The sequence below is a fragment of the Hoplias malabaricus genome, chromosome 10 (assembly GCF_029633855.1).
Source record: "Hoplias malabaricus isolate fHopMal1 chromosome 10, fHopMal1.hap1, whole genome shotgun sequence".
NCBI classification, from domain to species: domain Eukaryota; kingdom Metazoa; phylum Chordata; class Actinopteri; order Characiformes; family Erythrinidae; genus Hoplias; species Hoplias malabaricus.
Genome location: NC_089809.1, coordinates 18486587 through 18507055, shown reverse-complemented (window position 1 = coordinate 18507055; position 20469 = coordinate 18486587). Strand labels below are relative to the sequence as shown.

General features: G+C 39.6%; 1 long non-coding RNA gene across 1 annotated transcript in view; it reads right to left on the bottom strand.

Annotated features, from left to right (window-relative positions):
- LOC136708012 (uncharacterized) overlaps nt 1-20469 on the bottom strand; it is a 91443-nt gene that overhangs the window by 57770 nt on the left and 13204 nt on the right. Inside the window, exon 3 of the long non-coding RNA XR_010804309.1 lies at nt 18636-18701. This is a non-coding gene — a long non-coding RNA (uncharacterized lncRNA). The remainder of the gene's footprint in view (nt 1-18635; nt 18702-20469) is intronic.

Below are 20469 nucleotides of genomic sequence, written 5' to 3'. Positions count from 1 at the left end.
AAATATCACTATGAACCACACACCATGACTTTTGTTATATTTTGGAGCTTTGAGTTTGGTTAAGGTTAGGATCAGTGCTGTGGTTATGTTTATGATTAAGGACAGGTTTAAAGGTGACATATTTTACACCTTTTTACCACATTTTTTTCACAGCTCCCTGGAGTCTTACTGAAATATACGTATGTACAACCCCAATTCCAATGAAGTTAGGACATTGTGTAAAACATATATAAAAACAGAATACGATGATTTGCAAAAACGTTTCAACCTATATTCAGTTGAATACACTACAAAGACAAGATATTTAATGTTCAAAGTGATAAACGTTTTTGCAAATATTCACTCATTTTGAATTTGAGGCCTGCAGCATATTTCAAAAGAGTTAGGACAGGACTCAAAAAAGACTGGGAAAGTTGAGGAATGCTCAAAACACCTGTTTGGAACATTCCAGAGGTGAACAGGATTGGAAACAGGTGAGTGTCATGATTGGGTATAAAGGGAGCATCCCCGAAGGGCTCAGTCATTCACAAGCAAGGATGGGGCAAGGTTCACCACGTTGTGAACAACTGTCTGAGCAAATCGTCCATCAGTTTAAGAACAATGTTTCTCAATGTACAATTCCAAGGAATTTAGATGATTCCTTGTTGAGAAAGTCCATAATAATAGTCCATAGTCCATAATTTCATCAAAAGATTCAGAGAATCTGGAGAAATCTCTGCAAGTAAGCAGCAAGGCCGAATTGCCCGTGACCTTTGATCCCTCAGGCAGCACTGCATTAAAAACTGACATTATTCTGTAATGGATGTTACCACATGGGCTCAGCAACACTTCAGAAAACCACTGTCAGTGAACACCGCTCCAGCTACAAGTGCAAGTTAAAACTCTACCATGAAAAGTGAAAGCCATATATCAGTGACACCCAGAAGCGCAGCTGGCTTCTCTAAGCTCTAAGCTCATCTGACATAAACAGGAAAAGTATCCAGTGGTCCGACAAGTCCACATTTCAAATTGTTTTGGGAAATCATGGACGGCGTGTCCTCCGGGCCATAGAGGAAAGGACTGTCCAGGTTGTTATCAGCGGAAAGTTCAAAAGCCAGCATCTCTGATGGTATGGGGATGTCTTAGTGCCCATGACATGGGTAACTTGTACATCTGTGAAGGCATCATTAATGCTGAAATGTTCATACAGGTTTTGGAGCAACATATGCTGCCACCCGAGCAACGTCTCGTATTATTATACGAGTAAGACATTATTTCAGTAAGACAATGCAAAGCCACATTCTTCACATATTACAACAGTGTGGCTTCATAGTAAAAGAGTGCAGGTTCTAGACTGGCCTGCTTGTAGTAGAGACTTGTCTCCCATTGAAAATGTGTGGTGCATTATAAAACCGCAAAATATGACAACAGAGACCCCAGATTGTTGAGCAACTGAAGTTGTACATCATGCAAGAATGGGAAAGAATTCCAATTACAAAGCTTCAACAATTAGTGTCCCCAGTTCCCAAACGCTTACTGAGAGTTGTTACAAGGAAAGGTGATGTAACACTGTGGTAAACATGCCCCTGTCCCAACTTTTTTGGAAACTGTTGCAGGCCTCAAATTCAAAATAAGTGAATATTTGCAAAAAAGCTATAAGGTTCATCTGTTTGAACATTAAATATCTTGTCTTTGTAGTGTATTCATTTCAAAATAGTTTAAAAAGGATTTGCAAATCATATTCTGTTTTTATTTATGTTTTACACAATGTACCAACTACATTGGGATTGGGGTTGTATCACGATGTACTGAAATTACCACAAGGATCCAACTTAGCAATACAGCAATATTCTTACACTTGCTAAACAGTCCATTTCAGAATGACCGGTTTCAACACCTGTTAAGAATGAGCCTCAGGTTACTTTAAAAGCCTCAGTTTAATTTTAAAGTTTACGTCAGTTTACTTAAAACACAGAAGTGAGGCAGAAGGAGGGGCAACTCAGGTTTTTATTATTTTTTCCCCTTAATTCTTATCATATTTAATTATTACACATTTCTCCACAGTGGTTGTGATTGCTGTGCTCAGTTTAAACTCTGGAGACTGGAGAGACTTAGAAAAGGAGGCCAAACAATACTAAAGTGTTTGTTCATTCCATGCGAGATGCCAAAGAAAATGACTCCGATTTCTTATGTTTTTAAACTTAAGCCCTATTTGGACAGGATTAGCTGTGTATGGGTTGGGGGGGGGCGGGGGTAATGTCATTTTAACACAGGACATCATAGCCAATGCTTATGATGGCTTCGCAATGGATAAGAAATCTTGGTGTCAATAACAGAAATAAGAGTGGCTACTCAATTTACAGGTGTTTTTAAGACTGTTACTACTGTTCAGCAACACCAAGCAAAAATAGAACCCTTATCGAACTTCTAGTCCTTCATAATAATCTGCAAAAATGCTGAAAAAAACTTCACTCACATGTAATCCTTCACACAACTATTATTACTGCTATTATAATTATTTTATGAGTAAGATACACAAAAACTCATCGTGGAATATGACTGATCATTCACGCACATGTCAATTCACACCAGATTTATGTAAACTAGGGTTACTTTACTGTTGGTTTTACATTAGGCAAAAAGCTCGGGAATCTTTCCTCAATTCGAACTCTGAAAAAAAAAAAGACTGACATGATCTGTTCCAACGAAACTAAAACTCCAGTAATAATGACATAACCCAACTTCCACTGGTAAAACTAATCCCATATAAATAGGGCTACAGGTAGATCACAACAAACTGATTGAGTTGTTTTATGAGATGTGTGTTGGTAGGAGCTCATGAGCCACAGATTAAAGTGTTAATGCACTCAAAAAATGATTTTATTTTCATAATATGCTCCCTTTAGAGTGGATTGTTCACACTGGATAGGCATCAGAAATTCATGTGTACATTCACAAAAGCTTATACATTATATGAATCCTGACAATGGTCTTTTAGATCTTTAGATTAATAAAATCAAATTTAGACCAAACTTTTCAGCTTCCAGCATTAATCAAATTTCAGAGACTGGTGACAGGGGTCTGGGATTACAGTTACAGTGGGAGAGTGCATGTGCAGCTTATCTCCCAACATCAGATCAAGTTTTGCTCATTACTAGCAGAGACGTGATTAACCATGGAAAAGCCCTCTACATTCTCTGAGTAGCCTGAGACCGAATCCTCATTTGAGACTCCCCCTCTCCTTATAAAGTTCTTAGGAAAGCCTTTTGTGGACATAGGACAATTGCAGTTTGAAAACATCATCAGGATCCTTTCATAATGGGCCATGGATGACAGGCAGGAATGTCACAGTCTTTGCAGTTCGCTGTGTTGGATTTCCATTTGTGGAAATGTGAATAGGGCCCCGGCACAACATTGTGTAATATTTTTTTTTCCCCTTTGCTGGAATTTTCCCTATTCATCAAAGGAGTAAAATCTGCAGGCAGAATCTAGGGTTCCATTCTCTTCATTCTTTCCTCCTCTCACTCACACATCCTGTTCCCACACATAGCCACTAATCACCTTCAGAGCGCTGGCATCACTCCTATACTCGGCTGCTACAAAAAACTCTCAGCGATAAGAGGAATATGTGCTTCTAACGCAGGTGTGCACACACCCAAAACATGCTCACCCCGTTTCACAGAGGGTTTCAGCATGACTGGGAGGGGAGCCTGACCAGTGGAGCGAGAAATGTGTGTGTGTGTGTGTTTGTATGTGTGTGTGTGCGCGGGGTGGGGTTGCCTGTTTCTGATCCAGCTGCATGGGTTGAGCGGGATGCTGATTCTAATGCGAAGACGAATGGAGGTGGTCCAAACATATTTGGCAAAAGAGGCCTCTGCCCAGGCCTTCGCTCCACCACACACTCATTTAAAACAAATTACTTTGCAACACCCCCTGGAAGGTCTGGTAATGGTATTGACGCTGACAGAGAACTCTGGTGAAAATCAGTTAATGCTGTTCCACTCAGAGGTGCAGACCATCTGGAAGGATGAGAGAGTGTGTGTGTGTGTATATATATATATATATATATACACACACACACACACGCAAGCACACACACACGTACTCACAAAAAAAAACCCTGGTAATGAACTGGGGCTAAAATATAACACAGGCTGTGCAGAGAAGCAATATGTCACACTATGCCCCATATATTACAGCAGTTAAATTGCCAGAAAAGCAATACTCACAGGTAACTGATGAGTGTCCCAAGAAGATTGGAAGTCAGCTGGAAACTTTCATATTACAAATTAAATAAATATATAAAAATAAATAAATAAATCGAAATAATCAAAACATCACACTGTTGTCCTACTTACAGCAGTTTACAAAATTTAGTGGCACCTCAAACCACAATAAAACATATACACATACATTCTGCAGTGTGTCAGGATCAGCTTAAATAAAACATTTTTGTCACATATGGATGGTCTCAGTAACTCAGCATTTTTATTTAAACATATGTAAAGTAATCAAAATCATTAAGAACAATGTGAAATGCACCGTTGTATATGAACATACTGAATTTAGTTGTGGGTTGAGTGTAGTTTCATTGTATGTACATTTATTGTTATTATATGTTAATAGACTCTCATTTCCTATCACCACCACTGAGTAAATGAACCAATTCACACCAAACCAGTTTAAATGATTTGGCTTACATCAAATCATCAACCATTTTCCTGGAATTCCCTTTTAAACATAGCATTGTTATCTTTTCTCCAGAAAGAGAAGTTGATATTTGTAATCATTCATTAACAAAATACAAGTCCTGGAAACTAACTGTATGAAATCAACACAATGTAAAAATGTACAATATAGAATATGGTACAATTATATTCCAAACTAAAAGTACAGGATATGTAACCTTGAGGGTACCACCACAGTGACAGTTTTTGTCTGAGTACGCAGCTGCTACGTTTTTGTTTTTTTGTTTTGTTTTTTTACTGACTTTGAAAAGTGAATGTAAAGCCTAGACACAGATTTGAAAACCTTACTGATAAAAGCTTGAAAGGCCTTCCATCAAACAAACAAACTAACCCATCATCTGAAAAGCCATTTCAAGCATTTCAATGTCAGTATGATGGAAATGTGTGACTGTAGGCTTGTCCTGCTAGATTCTGACAAGTTATGACTCTGTAGTGATACATTTTCACACTCTGACAAGCACTTGCATTTTAGATGATTTGTTTCTGAGGCGTATATATGGCACAGCAATGCAATTACACTAATGTTTAGTGTTGTACACATAGTTCAGGGTCTAAATGATCACTGCAGCACTGGCATCTCACTGGCAGAAACACAAAACTGACTCCCGAGGCCTGATACATTTCCCAATCAGCCATAAAACCCCTCACTCCTTTTAATTGCAATGCTGATTCGAAGTGTCGGGAAAAGGCTGGGGTGTAATTTATCCTTTGTCAAAACTTTTTCTCCCTCTGCTGCAGTACTCTAACTGCAGTGCTCCATACAGGCCAGGAGAACAGTGCTGAGGAGCTGAATAAATTATGGTGTTTCTGGTTTGGAAAAAGGCCTACACGAGCTCTTAAGTTAGTGACGGCCTTTGAACTAATCCTCACAGACTGGCGAGTGATTATTTATTCATCCGCTCTCTTCTGAACGCCGCCCTCATTATCGTCGCCGCATCACTCCCGTCCTGCCAGTTTCAGGCAACACTACCTTCAGTGCCTCTCTCCAATCTCTCTCTAGCCCTCTCTCTCTTTCTCAAAGCCTTGTCAGATTAAGAGAATCCTCGGGTGACACATTTGAGGATCAAACAATTGCTCCAAAACCCAAATTACAAGGCTGCATTAATAATGCAGGGCCTTACCCTGAATATTATAATGCACACCCGTATGATAGGCTTCTGAGAGGTGTTTTCGTGGCAGCTAATGGTGGCCATGATAACAGCGTGTGTGCAATGCATAATTATTAACCTGAGGCAAACTCTGTGAAAGGCTTTTCTAGTTTAGAAGAGCAAGGGGCAAAACCGTCTGACCATGAACTGACCACTTTTACCATAGGATTACTCATTACTTCAGGACAGAATGTGGCCAGTATGTTTTCTCATGAATTATACATTGCCTGCCAGAAGAAAAACACACACATGCACACACACACACACACACACACATATATATATATATATATATATACACACACGCGTATGGAAATTCTGGCCAAGAAACTGAGCTCAGGACATCTCCTGTGCTGTGCTTTCATAAGAGAAAATGCAGAACAGATAAGAGGCCGTGCAGCCAGCGCTGCCGATGATTGAGCGAGATCTCCATTTAGAAAAGAGAGGGAGGGAGAGATAACATCACACTTTCTTGGAAGATGGCTTCACTTCTGGGAAGAGGGGAAAGTAAATAATGTGAAGTTTAATAGAATACTTATCTGCTCTGTTTTTTTTCTGTTGTTTACTGTTTGGGAGAGGTTGGAATAAATTTGGCCAGTTTGATCAGTGGCGCTTTATTTAATTTGAGCAGATTCTACAAACTGAGGAAACTTGTTTCTAGAGCCACAACAGACATAAGAAATAAGCAATAAATTGGGGCCATACATAAGCAACAGCAACACAGGGTGTTGTGCAGTGAAATAACAATGGGGGGGGGGTGTTTGTTTAAGATAGAGCACCATCAAATTTGTTCCAGAGATTACATCACTAATGTTTGAGGCTGAATGCCATCAAATCTATACGTCAATATTCTAACCGCTAGTAAAAAGCCTCTTTTATGCTTCTAAACTGACTCAACACAGAGCCTACGCTGGAGCCTGAGCAAGTGCACTATGCTGTTGGGATAAATATCTTCCTCAGCTCTTTGTAGTATACATGTAGTGATGTATAGTATAGTTTTATCAATTTGTAAACTACACCATTTAGAGAGTGGGGTGCTATTTGGAACATAGTTTACATGTGGTGCCAGGGAAGCAACTAACACAGGCCCTATTTTTTTACGTGTTCCTGCTTCTTTTTTTTCTTTTTGTTCCATGACCTCCAAACCAATGTCTAAGGAAATATTTCACAATGAATTTGCTGCTGTTTGCAGTTTCTGTAATGTAGAGGAGTTCACATTTCTTGACCTCCTAGTTTCAACTTGATTCATATCCATCCGACTGTGGACCAGTCACATCCATTGCGGTCTGCGTCAATGCAATGCAAAGTTCAATTTCTGGAAAGGTGCATGTCATGTCACAGTGTGAGGTTCACGTCAATGTGAGACCTTTGAGTTACTTACAATTTAGGTTTGAAATAGAAGCTTAAACTGGCCTTCAGTCCAAAGACATGTTAGGTGTCCAGCTGTTGACAAATTTTGGCCCTGTAATGTACTTTCCACATCCGCAATGCGAACCATAAGAATGTAATTTTTGTACAATCCACACCGACCAAAATTGGATCATATTTTGCGCATTGTCTCAAAATTTGAAATAAGAAATACAACCTGATGATTCCTTCAGACAGAGGCAGTAGGAAGTGGTTGGATTTCTCCCTCCAAACGGAAGCCTTAGGCCAATTTTGGGGATTTTCTTTCTGCCAGAAAACACAGATTTATATTCTGTCTGGAAACTGAGACTATGTGAAACTTGAGGAGTGTGTAGCTCATCTACGACCTTACAAAAATTTAACTTCCTTCTCTGCACCTTATCCCCAGTGTTCCCAAAAAATAATTGAATTGCTTTTTTCTTTTTTTTAAAACAACAGAGAACGAGGGAGCGGCTGATAAAGTTGACACAAAGCGCTCCACATTTAACTTTACTGCTAATGGCCTCCCCTATTTTTATTGAGCTCACTGAGGACAGATGCAGACTCCTACTATTTTACTATGCAATCTTGCTTTTGTCCCTTCTGTTCCTGCAAGGCAAAACAAAGCATTTAGATAATTGGATCAAAGTGGGTTGAAAGCAGACACATCAACCCCATACTCCAGTCAAACATTCGTCCCTGTTAATGCGGCTAAAAGCCCCCTATCAGAGATGTCCTTGATGTTAGTCTTAATTATTTGCGAGCGGCAGACCATGAGTATATTTTATCATTTCCTCAACTGAGTGAATAACATCGAAAGATAATCCATTTAAAAAGCATTTTAAAAGTTGTTCAAATGTCCTGCTTTTACTGTTTTACTCACTCATGCCATAAACGATCTTCAAATAAAAGCCAATGTCTCTTTTATGTCTCTGTCCTATTACGCTTAAGTGTTACCCATATCCTAGACTCTTAAAAAGGATGGATAAGGTCAAACCTGTTCATAAATGGACTCTAATCAAGTGAGAAAGCTCAGGGCTTGATACAAAACTCTGAGAGCTGTGCACAGAGATACTGGAGGGAGCAAGTGTGGCGCACAATCCGTCCAGACACGTTCTGCAGCAATTACAGTAATCCATGCAGCTTTGGAACACATCATAACACACCCTTCCTGGCCTGAGGACACCAGCCTTAGCCATTGTATCAGCTCTCCTCATTCACAAAGAACATATCTTGGAATGAAATTGCGATCATATTACGTTTCCATGTTTTGGCTGGGGCCTTGAATCTCACTCTTAAGCCAGAGCTGTTCATAAATCACCCTGCCCTTAATTGTGGGAGGCGCTGGCTCATGAGCTGACTGAGACCTAGCACTGCCAGAGCTGTCTTTCCAAAGCACGCTGGCGTTTTTATGCAGCCTAATAATGGAAAATAGGCGGCGAAGGTGGGGTGGGGGAGCGTATCGGGAAGGTCTTAACGAGGCCTGGCAGTGGCACTGACGGGTCCGACCGCAATCACTCTTCAGGCACTGGGAAGCTTTTAATGTGTTTAGCACACCTCCCGGCTGCACGGCACCACACACGGTGTCTTGTATTAGAACTCAGTACGGTGCCAGAGGGAACAAATGCATAAATCACATTTTCATCAATAGAGAGAAATGACTGTAGCCCACCACACAGAATAGAAAGGTAGTATTACACAGAATAGAAAGGTAGTATTCTTAAGTCCCAATGAATGGTCTTTGCACGTGTGCATGGTTTTTAAAAGAGCAGCTCACGCAAAAACAATTATTTGCTCCTGCTGTCATCAGACGCTAAGCCGACACTCAAAGGAATGAGAAATATCTCTTTGAAAACCTGCACATGGCGGCAGCAGAGTCAAATCCCAGTGATTACCGCTGTATCCATTACGTGCTCCTTCTTGTATGAGTAGCTTAGGGTGGGGTCTTTGTTGTGATGACAAAGGATAGTCCAAAATCTCAAAGCAAGCACTGCGGTTGAGGAGTAGCAGACAAGCATCTGATTTCCTGAAATGGAGGTAGTTTCCCCCTGACACCCCTGATGAAAACCACAGGAGCGAACCCTTAAGTTCTGCTGGCAATTAGAAGCACATCTTTAATCAGCCAGCAAGCCTTGGTTGGTCATAATGACAGCTTGGAGGTAGAGCGTGCATACCAAGACTTTCAAGATAAACTCATGTGTTTACTTGATCTCTAAAATAGACATCTGTTGCAGCAAGTGAAGATGAAACCCAAACGAGACCGCAAAACGGGGTAACAGAAACCAGAGCCAAGGATATTGCAATGTCAAATGATAGAGGGAGGGTGAAAAAAAAGAAAAAAAAAACCAGATCCATCACTGGAGATGGAAGGTTTTCGCAGTGTGAGTGTGTATATGTATCTATAGAAATCAGCAGTGGTTCCCTAACATGTTCCACATGGCTAACATCTGGTCTGCCTCTGCTCTGGGCAAACACTTGGCCCTGCGGTCAGCTGGGGATGGGCCCGCAATAGGCCAGAGTCTCCCCCCATAGCACACAGTCCTGGGGCGAGCACCTCTGGAAATCCTCAGACCCCGAGGGTTTGTTTAATTTCTCATTTGCTCTTTAATCTATCATCTGTTCTAAGTCTGCCTGCCTGCCGGCTGCAGCACTTGTGCCAAACTTGGGTACGGCAGAGCATGAACTCTGCGAGAGTGTGAATGTGCGTCTCTGTTTAAGCCAGGGAAAACAAACACTTTGCCTGGAAGCATGTGTGCGAGATCTGGGCAGCACTAAACTGATCTCATCCTGGAGAAGAAGAGACTCGCCAGATTGTCCGTTAGCCAAAGAGACGTATCGTTAGAAAAAACCTGAGAGACTGATGATCCAAAAAGCAAATTGCAATTCTTCATAAAAGCTTCACAAGATTAAAAAGGGGGCACAGGCTTAAGAACAATGATGCCAAAATGGGTTCTTTGGAGGGATGCCACAGACAAACCACTTTTGCTTTTTGAAAAAAAAACATTTGTTTCACTTTTTTTTTTTTTTATGAATGGCCAAGATGGTTTGTCCTCTACAACTAAAAACATCTGAAGCTACACCTCTCTGCTCAGGGATCCCTTACAGGTACTTGTTCATTCTATTGTCATCTCAAGTCTAGACTACTTTCATTCACCCTTGGTTGGTCTTCCTATGCAAGCCAACCTGCCACTGCTGCCTTTACTTCACTTTACTTCCTGCAGATGCCCAAATCACCTTAAAAACCTGATGACCACTCAATAAAGCTAAAATAGACCTGCCGCTTCTGATACACCAAATGTTTTAAAGATTTTGAGTGCTTAGAAATGTTCTATATTTCTGAATATACTTTACTTAAAGCTTTATCAAATTTACTCACAAGTCCTAAAAGTAGATAAGGACTATATATATATATATATATATATATATATATATATATATATATTATATATATATATATTGAGGAGAATAGCATCATGTGTCCTGCACAACAGCTTGGAGGAATTTTAGCCCATTCCTCTGTACAAAGCATCTTCAGCTCTGCTATGCTGGTGTGTTTCCTCCCATGAACTGCTTGCTTGAAAACTTTCCACAACATTTCTATTAGATTAAGATCAGGACTTGGACTCAGCCATTCCTAAATAATTAAGTTTATTCTTCTTTTATCATTGTCTGGTAGATTGACTTACGTGCTTAGGGTTGTTGTCTTGCTGCACTGCCTTGTTCCCTTGAAATTCAGCTTATGGACAGATGTCCTGAAATTTTCCTTTAAAATTAACTGGCATAATTCAGAATTCGTTGTTACTTCAATAATGGCAAGCTGTCCAGACCATTACACTACAACCACCATTTTTCACAGATGGGATGAAGTTTTTATGCTGGAAAGAAGTGTTTTACAGCCTGATTAGCATCAACATCTCTTCTTCTGAGGTCCTCTGAATTGAGGTGAATTTCCTTTTTTGTGGCATAATAAACAAGATATCTTCAGGTACGGGAAAATTTCATTTAAAGCTTTTTAAGACCTTTTATACCACGTGGAGACCACTTTCACAACAGCAAAATGACAAAAACGCAGACAATAGCAATACTGTGTTTACTGACTTACTGGATGTGATTTTCTCATGAATCAATATTAAGAAATATGCAAAGAAATATGCCTTGTATTAATTTCATTGAACTTAACTACAGTGCAAATTTTGGGTTATCCAACTTTTCATTAAATTTACTTCCAGTAACAAACTTACACTATTCCTACAATGTCATCAAAAAATGACTGATTATCACTTCAAAAAGCACTTCACTGAAAACTAATCTTGCTCTTATTAAGATGTCTTTTAGTGCACAAATGATGTATCTCATTTCTCTTTTTCATTTTTTAGAGGTTGCTACCCAACCTGATCCCCAAAAAACATCAAATTTCAGGCAGATTTTTATTGACAACATAGTGCTTAAAATGTCTTTTTTTTCTAATAAGTGTATTATTATTTAGTAGAGATCATTTACATTTGACTGAATATGCTTACGTAAATACCATGCACTCTGAAACATTTTCTTTCTTTCTCTAGAGTGAAGAGTTGAGTTCAGACTAGCTCCAGAGTTTGATGAGTGCCCTGAATAAAAGTGATGAAGAATATATCGGTTGTAATAACACCCCAGATGATGAGAGAGGTGCGCTTGGTTGATAGAAAGGTCACAGTTGATCTTGCTTGTTAAGCTTACTCAAAGAGAGCGTGAGAGGAACTTTAGTGCAGTGGGGCTAACAGCTCATCAGTGGAAGCCGGATACTGCTCTCTGTCAGGTACAGATACTGATAAAAATACAGATGCTTAAAATAGCATAATTATACCAGCAAGACACTGTCTGCCTTTCTCAAACTCAAACTTTTGCCTAGTAAAAGAGTGAATAACTGTAAAACCATGTCTGTTTTCCATCAGTGGTATGTGGAAATGGATGTAGGTTTTGTTCCATGAAGTATAAGAGCTCTTTGTACAAGCTATTTACTAAGATACAAGAGTTTTATTAGTCACTATAGACAAGAATGAGTGTAAATGTGCTGCAATGTGTAAATCAAAAACATTCATTCATTCATTGTCTGTAACCGCTTATCCAGTTCAGGCTTGTGGTGGGTCCAGTGCCTAACTGAAATCATTGGGTGGAAGGCTGGAACACACCCTGGAGGGGGCGCCAGTCCTTCACAGGGTGACACATCATGCTGGGCGGTATACCTGTTCGCACTGAAAACCGGTTTTTATTTTTGTTATGATATGACTTTTTTTTATATACCAGCCACACCGGTAAATTGTGTCACAGGGGGCGTTTTTATTGTTGCACCGCTAAACACACATGGAATGGAGCGCAAGTATTAGAGGAATAACTGAGTGTGGTGAAAATGAACAGAGGACATTCTGAACCAGAATTTGTACCAGACATTGAAGTAGAAGAAAAGTTTGCTGAAAAGTTGTCTGGAGGTACTTCAGGTGTAAAAGTTCGGACGTGGACCAAACAAACACTTACTGCAAATGCAGTTGTAGTAAAGTATCAATAGTATTTTCTTCGGGGAATTGCACATTGTTACTATTTATGAATATTTTTATTAAATATTTGTTTAAATATTGTTATAGTGCAATACAACCATTGACCATTGACAAGCAGCCCTGGCTACTTTATATCTAAATACCTCTTATTGTTTTAATATGTTGTAAATTAATGAAGGTAAAATTTTGTAAAAAAAAATTATAATAATAAAAAACTGGTTAGAGATTTATAATATTAAGAGAGTGTAGCTGTACATAAGTTGTGAAAATTAGCCTACAATTCTGAAGATGCCTTAAAAAAAGGTTCTACACTTCCACTGCAACTGTTATGCCATATGATTCATTCACTTATTTAGTGCCACCCTCTGAAAACCGATTATGACTGTGGGGCCATGCAAACCTGCATTACATGTAATACTAATGTGTAAATGTTTTGGGCTTTTTTGTACAACATACAATTCTCATGACAGTGGAGTAGGGCACTCTTAACAATCAAGTGCATTGATTGCAAGAAGAATTTCTGCAGAAAACATGCCATGCATGGAAAAACCTGTCAAATACAGTGAAACCAATGTAATGTTGAAAAATACTGTGATGTAGAATTTTGCTCATACCGCCCAGCACTATTGACACACACACCAACATGTATTTTTGGGCCTTGGGAGGAAACAGGAGCACACAGAGGAAACCCACGCGGACATGGAGAGAACACACTAAACTCCTCACAGCAAGTCTCCTGGAGCAGGACTTGAACGCACAACTTCCAGGTCCCTGGAGCTGTGTGACAGAGACACTTCTTGCTGTGCCAATGTGGTCCCATGTTAAAACAACTTCCAAATAATTTAAAGGAAGTAAACAAATTAATGTCACAACTAATACCTTGCTTGCGATGAATTCAGAGCTTTGGTGCTTGTCTCCTATATCCCATTTGTATCTCCCCCAGGAGTAATGGAAATGATAAAGAGATTAGCAACAAGATCCTCAAAAACTATTACATACTATAAGGAGCATAATATCTCTGCTCTATGATTCATTATGATTCATACTTATTCTATTATCACTAGGCCAGTTTCCATCCACTAATTGCTCTGTTTTGCTAAATCCATGCCAGAGTGCTGTAAACTGTTGCTAGAGAATGTTACATAGAAGAATGTGAAAAGAATACCCTGCTTCTTCTAAAATATTTCAGTTGGGCTTATACAGTTAGTGTTAGGTGCGAGTTTAAAGCTGATTTTTTTTTGCTCTGCCTAGGTGTCCGAAATTAATGTTTACATCAACAAACAGTGAACTGTGTTTTGTACTCATTCAATGAGGTACAAACTATATTGTGTACACACTGTATGAATCCTATGAAATGAAATGTTCAGAAGGGCTCACTAAGGCCTGGATCAGACTACATGATATTTTTGTCTTTCACAATGTTTACTAGGTCAGACTAAGGGTTTAAATTTGTGCCGTGTCCTGGTCGGGAGACTGGCAACACTACACGATTGACACAGACCATTCTTCGTTCACGTCATTGCGTGACTTTGGAGTTTCTCTGGGAGGTGGGTCAAGTAACTGTCAATCATGGTTATAGAAGCGCTGTGTGTACTGCTGGCGGTTGTGGAAAACTCTGGACCCGTTCCTATGTGTTTGAAGAGGAGAGAATAGACTGTCTGTCCTGCAAAGAGAACTTGAGGTAATGTGTTAACATTTCAAGAGCATTTCCTCAGTTTCATTTTTCCACCTGACAGCTGCAGCAGAAGCCTCCCTCTTTGTCTTCTCTGTGTTTACATATTCGCACCTGAACAGGAACCTAATCAATGGTCGCTGCAATATTAAATATCTCTACCATATCTCTATGTGTCTCTTTCTGTGCATGCCTAAGATTTAGCTTTATAAACTAAAAGTCCGCTGTTTGTCCTTTTCCTCTCATCAGGGACAGCACCGGGGTTCACATGTGGCTTTCAAACATTAACATATTAAAGTAACAGTCATGAGGGAGAACGCTTGGGAAACAGATGGCCGTGTTTTTAAGCACATGATATTATGCAAACCAGGCCCAGGGGCTAGCCCTCCTTTCTCTCTCTTTAATTGGCAAAGGAGCACGAGGTGCCAGACGTTGCAGGTGGCGAGGTAGCACTCTCTCTTGTCATAGCCAAAGAGAGTTTCAGAGTTTATACATTTATTTATTTCCTCCCTCTTCAGATCAGGCCGCCAGGCTCAGGCTTCCACAGAGAGACAGGCCTGAGGTCAGCTTGGTTTATTTAAGGGGCGGGGGAATAACATGATCTACAATTATAAACATACTTGCGGCTTGATATAATTAATCATGAACCGCTAGTCTGGTTCAAAGCCAGGGCTTGGAAATGCGATACTTGACGTGTTAGCTAATGCTAATTACAAAAACGACACACGCTAAAGTGTACAGAAGAGTTTTATGTCGTTCCAAAAAGAAAGTAAATATTACTGCTAATGTGAAAAAAAGGAATAGAACAGCTCTGGGGAATGACAGAATTACAGTGTTTTGCCAAAATACAGAACAGTGCAACAGTCAGGAATCATTCATACAGCACTTCATTTACAGACACAAAACAAGAAGTGTAAATGAAACAAAGAAGCTGCTGGTTCTCAGGGAACGTGGTTGATGATTACCTGGATTGTGAAAACCTCTCACAACCAACTTCCAAGATTTTAATTTGTAATTTAATAAGATGTGTAGAAAAAAAATATCCTTGTAGAATATTTTCAAAAATTTTATATTTTCAAAAAAGCCAAAGCAGCAAACTGGCACTCTGTAAAGAAAAACATGTATCTCAACTTGTGTCTATTTTTAGCGTACTACATCATTTGAACACAGCAGCTGTCTTTCACATTGTCTGAAAATTTGGGAAAAAAATGATCTCTTTAGACAGTGACAAAATACTGAAAAAAATGACATTGTAATTACTGAGGTGTCTGTGCAGTTTTGTTGGCATATATGTGATCATTTATTTCATGACGGCAAAAAATGTCCACTGACCGTAGTGACTGCTTTGCCTGGAAATTAAATACATGAGAACAGCTTTCTGGAATTTGTGCAATACAGCATATGGTCTATTGACTCGCACACCAGCAGGGTTTAACACTAGCTTTACTAAGGAATAAAGGGAAGTGTTTGCATTAATGACATTGCTAGCACAGTGTAATGGTCTGACCTCATTGTAGTAGCAGTAGCAACGGCAGATTCAGAGTACTGGGAGTTTATGAGCACATTCACTCACCAAGGCAACCAAGCCACTAGACCCAGTTCATGGCACTGAAGGTGCGAAGGAGGCACCCAGCGGTCTCCTCTTTTCATTCTTCGTGGCACTTTGAGGCATTGATTAGCGATGATTCACTCAGGAGTGTGCCGTGTTAATCACAGAGCTCCATCTCAATAGCCCTTGGCCCACAAAGGTCTTTTCAAGCTACATTTTGAGAGCTTGGTGGTCAAAGGGAACCATTTTGCTTCACAAATCGGGCTCAAAGACCACCTAAGAAACTGGCGGAAATGGGGTGGAAGAGAGTATAAGCTTTGTTCACACATGATGAAACCCTCACTTCAGACAAAGGAAAGAGTCAAAGACAGAGCAAGATGAAGAGGGGAGATTAAAGAAGAGGGAAATGAAGTCCAGAACTTGGGGCTATTCTGAATCAAGATGTTTTATCTGAACTTGATTTTTTTCCTTATATGATGAAATATGCTCTTCATCGCAAAGCTGTCGGGGTAATACGCTATCAATGGTCCACTTCCTGAAACTTCTGAATGTGCACCATAAATCATCTGCTGACTCTCTGAATCTCAGGAAATGATGGGATTAAGCTCTGACTGAAGCCTAGGGGACAACTCCGAAGCACTTCATTTACTGTGATCAGTCAAAACCAGACATGCAATATGAGACTGAAAAAAAATGAGCTGCTAAAAAACAGGGATTATCATGATAATGTGAAAATTCCCAGCTGTTATTGTATTGAAGCTGTGCGCACTGATGCTATTCACGTTTTCTGTGTCAACTGAGGCATGCAAGCTAATGTCTGTTGCATACATAGCCATATATTCTCACATGTCCAAACTGGATCTTGCAACCAGAACATCTGGGGACACCCATTACAGACTTTGAGCTAAATTTAGATGGGTGGGAATATAGATTTATTATGGTGAGAAAAAACTCAGTATGGCATTTCAAAGCAAGTGCAGAACCTCATGAACCTCATGTAACTCAAAGTAGGGGGCAATGATGCCTTTGTCAACATTGTTTAATGAACAACAAACTTGTCATAGAGCAATAGATGTAGACAAGGTCATAATTAGACCTGTTTTACAGGGGAGGGAGCTCCCCTAAAAGTTCTGTCCGTAGGTGTGAATGTGTCTGTGTTGCCCTGTGAGGGACTGGCGTCCCCTCCAGGGTGTATTCCCGCCTTGCGCCCAATGATTCCAGGTAGGCTCTGGACCCCCCGCGACCCTAAATTGGATAAGCGGTTACAGATAATGGATGGATGGATATTATATTATATTCTGTTTGACCAGCTGAAAACACAATTTTATACAGTGAGTTTTTTGCTGTCATAATCGGATGAAGTTAGCCCCAGCCCAGCAACTAACTTATAAAATGCACAACGTTCGTTCCAGAAGCAGCCACAGTCCCTGAGGGGAAAAAAGAGCAGGCACCTATTCTTTTTCTCTGATGCAATGGAACATACAAGACAAGGTGAGCGCACCAGAGTAGGTGGTTAACAGTTGTTTCACCTCCCCAGAGACCATGTGTTTAATAGTTAATAAAAAGAAGTTACACATATTTAAATAAAATATAATGTTTACATGTTAAAGTGTTACACCAGGATTAGATAAATACATAATACCAGTATCTGCATTTTCCATTTAGCTGAAAATATGTGTCGTTGTGTACAGAGTGGTAAAAATATAAATGACAAAATGACAACAGTTCCATTATCATCAATAGTATTTTTGCTTCCTCACTTGTATTATTCACTGCACTAAAGATATTAAGCATATGTTAGAGTTTAAAGTTTAAAGTGGTTTTATATGGGGAGTAGCCTCATCCATCCATCCATCCATTATCTGTAACCGCTTGTAGGACTGGATTTCACTGCAAACCAGCACTAAAGGTCATGTCTGGCCTCATAAGTCTAAGTCATATGCAAAAGAGAATATAATTACAGCTTTTTCAATTTAATACATTTTATTTTATAAAACCCAGAATCAATGAGAGAGTACAACTTGTTTACTAAAAAACTGCTGATTGCAAATGCTTTTAAAAATTAGTTATGTCCTGGAGCACTGTGTTTATGTCATCTCCACCCCGAAGGCTGCCAAGCTTCTACAGTGCCTTGACGTATGGATGCTGTGTTCTGCACACACACATTCTCACCTCTCCAAGGGCTCAGATGGGTAAACACTGTGAATAAATGATGCAAGGGGAACCATTTCATTGGTTCCTTTGCACAAACAATGACCTGTCTCCCTCCCCATGTGCAAACTCATCTCTTTATTTGTCTCCTGGAGTGCAGTCAATGAGTTTCCCCTATTCAAAACCATTTGCATTGACAGATATTGGGATGAGTCAGAATGCCAAATGTTTCTGGCAATAGATCAGGAGCAGCAACACAAACGCTGCTCCTGAAATTCAAGCGCTGCATGAGGGATCTTAAGCAGATACAAGTTGCATAGAATGATGTTGTTTTTCACAAAAAAATATGGTGCTTATAGTTCATTGCTTACTTTATGTTGAAAAAAGGATTTATTTCCATAATTAAATTGTTAAGCTGTAAACAAAGCCATTCACAGGGTTTTGACATAAGTCCGCTTCAGAGAAACTTACCAAGTCAGAATTGGTCACTGTGGTGCTTGTAGTAACCAGACGTCTGAAGAGTTTATTGCTCCAAACCTATATAACACAAAGATATTCCCCAAAAATTGTTAGGACTATTTTGCTTAATATCTGAAAGATCATTTTACAATAGTTTAGAGATATATTAGTTTTCAACATTTTTGGAAATTCATTTAATGCAAAAGAGATACATGCTGTCTGTTCAAAGGCATAATGGGGTACACAAACCATTAACATTGCACAAAAAATATGAAGAGAGCCTTACCGCCCCTCCCCCACCCATACCCAAGCATTGCCCACAATGCTAGCTAGGACATTTTGCATTCCCCTTAAACACTAATATGATTAGTGGTTTTGCATCTCCTTCACATCTTAGGTGCCATATTGCTTTATAAAACAACAGTCAATATACAGTATTGTAAAGTACATCAACGTTCAATTCACAGATGTATTTATTTGCAAAATTTCACAATAAACTATCCCTCCGCCTCACAATAAAGTCCATTAACAGTGAGCACTGTTGCTAGGCAACATGAGCACAAAGATTTAACTACATTAATGTTGTGTAGCCACTGAATGAAACAAAATCATTTTTCTTTTTTTTTTTGTCTGCTTTCCCTTACTCTAAAGGAGAATGTGCAGAAAGTAGATTTTGCTGAACCGAGCTACGTATAGCACAGTTTTTCTGTCCTGATACTATTCAGGGAGAATTGATTAAAACTCACTTTAATACAAGAGCAGCCCGGTGGCGCAGCAGGTGACTGTCTGTGAGGAGTTGGTGTATTCTCCTCGTGTCCATGTGGGTTTCCTCCAGGTGCTCCCAAAATCCTGGGTGTCTTCCCACGATGCAGAAACGCATGTCGGTAGGTGGATTGGCAACTCAAAAGTGTCCATAGATGTGAGTGTGTGAGTGTGTGTATCGCCCTGTGAAGAAATGGTGTCCTCTCCAAGGGTGTGATCCTGCCTTGTGCCCAAGTGATTAACGGTTGGCTCTCGACCCACCACTGGATAAGCGGTTACAGACGATAAATGGATGTATGACTTTAATACAATGGTGCATTAATATGGAATTCTGATGTTGTGAGGTGGCCATAGGTGTGTGAATATCATGTATTTTACAACAGCGCTGAACACGGCTCGGCCAATCAGAAACATTTTATAATAAGAGTTGAATAATTATATGTAATAATAGTTACATTTTATATCAATCTACTTTGACTGCCTTTGAGTATACCTCTATCATTGTATGAAGCATGAAACAAATGAAATAAAATTCAACATTAAATGGAATCAGAGTACGGCAAGACAAGTTAAATCTGTCATGGTTTCTTTTTGAACCTCTTGACTTCATAACTCACACAGAGAAACCCAGTGAGTCATCCGGAGGTATAGAAGTTCCATCTGTGTCTGTTCAGGAGCTCCTTGCATTCTCTCTCCTCTTCAACACTGGGCAGATGATTCAGGGCCAGCATTTACCCCTTCATTGATTTCTTCCTTTTTTCATTAAAAACTGCCTGTGAAATCCAATTTCAGCTGCTCCTCAAAACGATATTATAAAATTAAAGCAAACATTAGCAGCAGCTCGCAATGCTATATAGCCCTGCTTGCATGAATTTAATTGCAGATGGGCTCCATGCATTTCCAGGCATTTAAGCAGAAACAAATTAGGCAATAACATCTTGTTGAGAACGGATTGGAAGCATGCATATATATATATATAGTAGGTCTATTGTCTCTGAATTGGATGAGAAAATTACAAACAACACCCTTATTTACCGAAACAAAAACCCAGGTGAGAATAATGTGAAGGCCCAGATGTGGCATT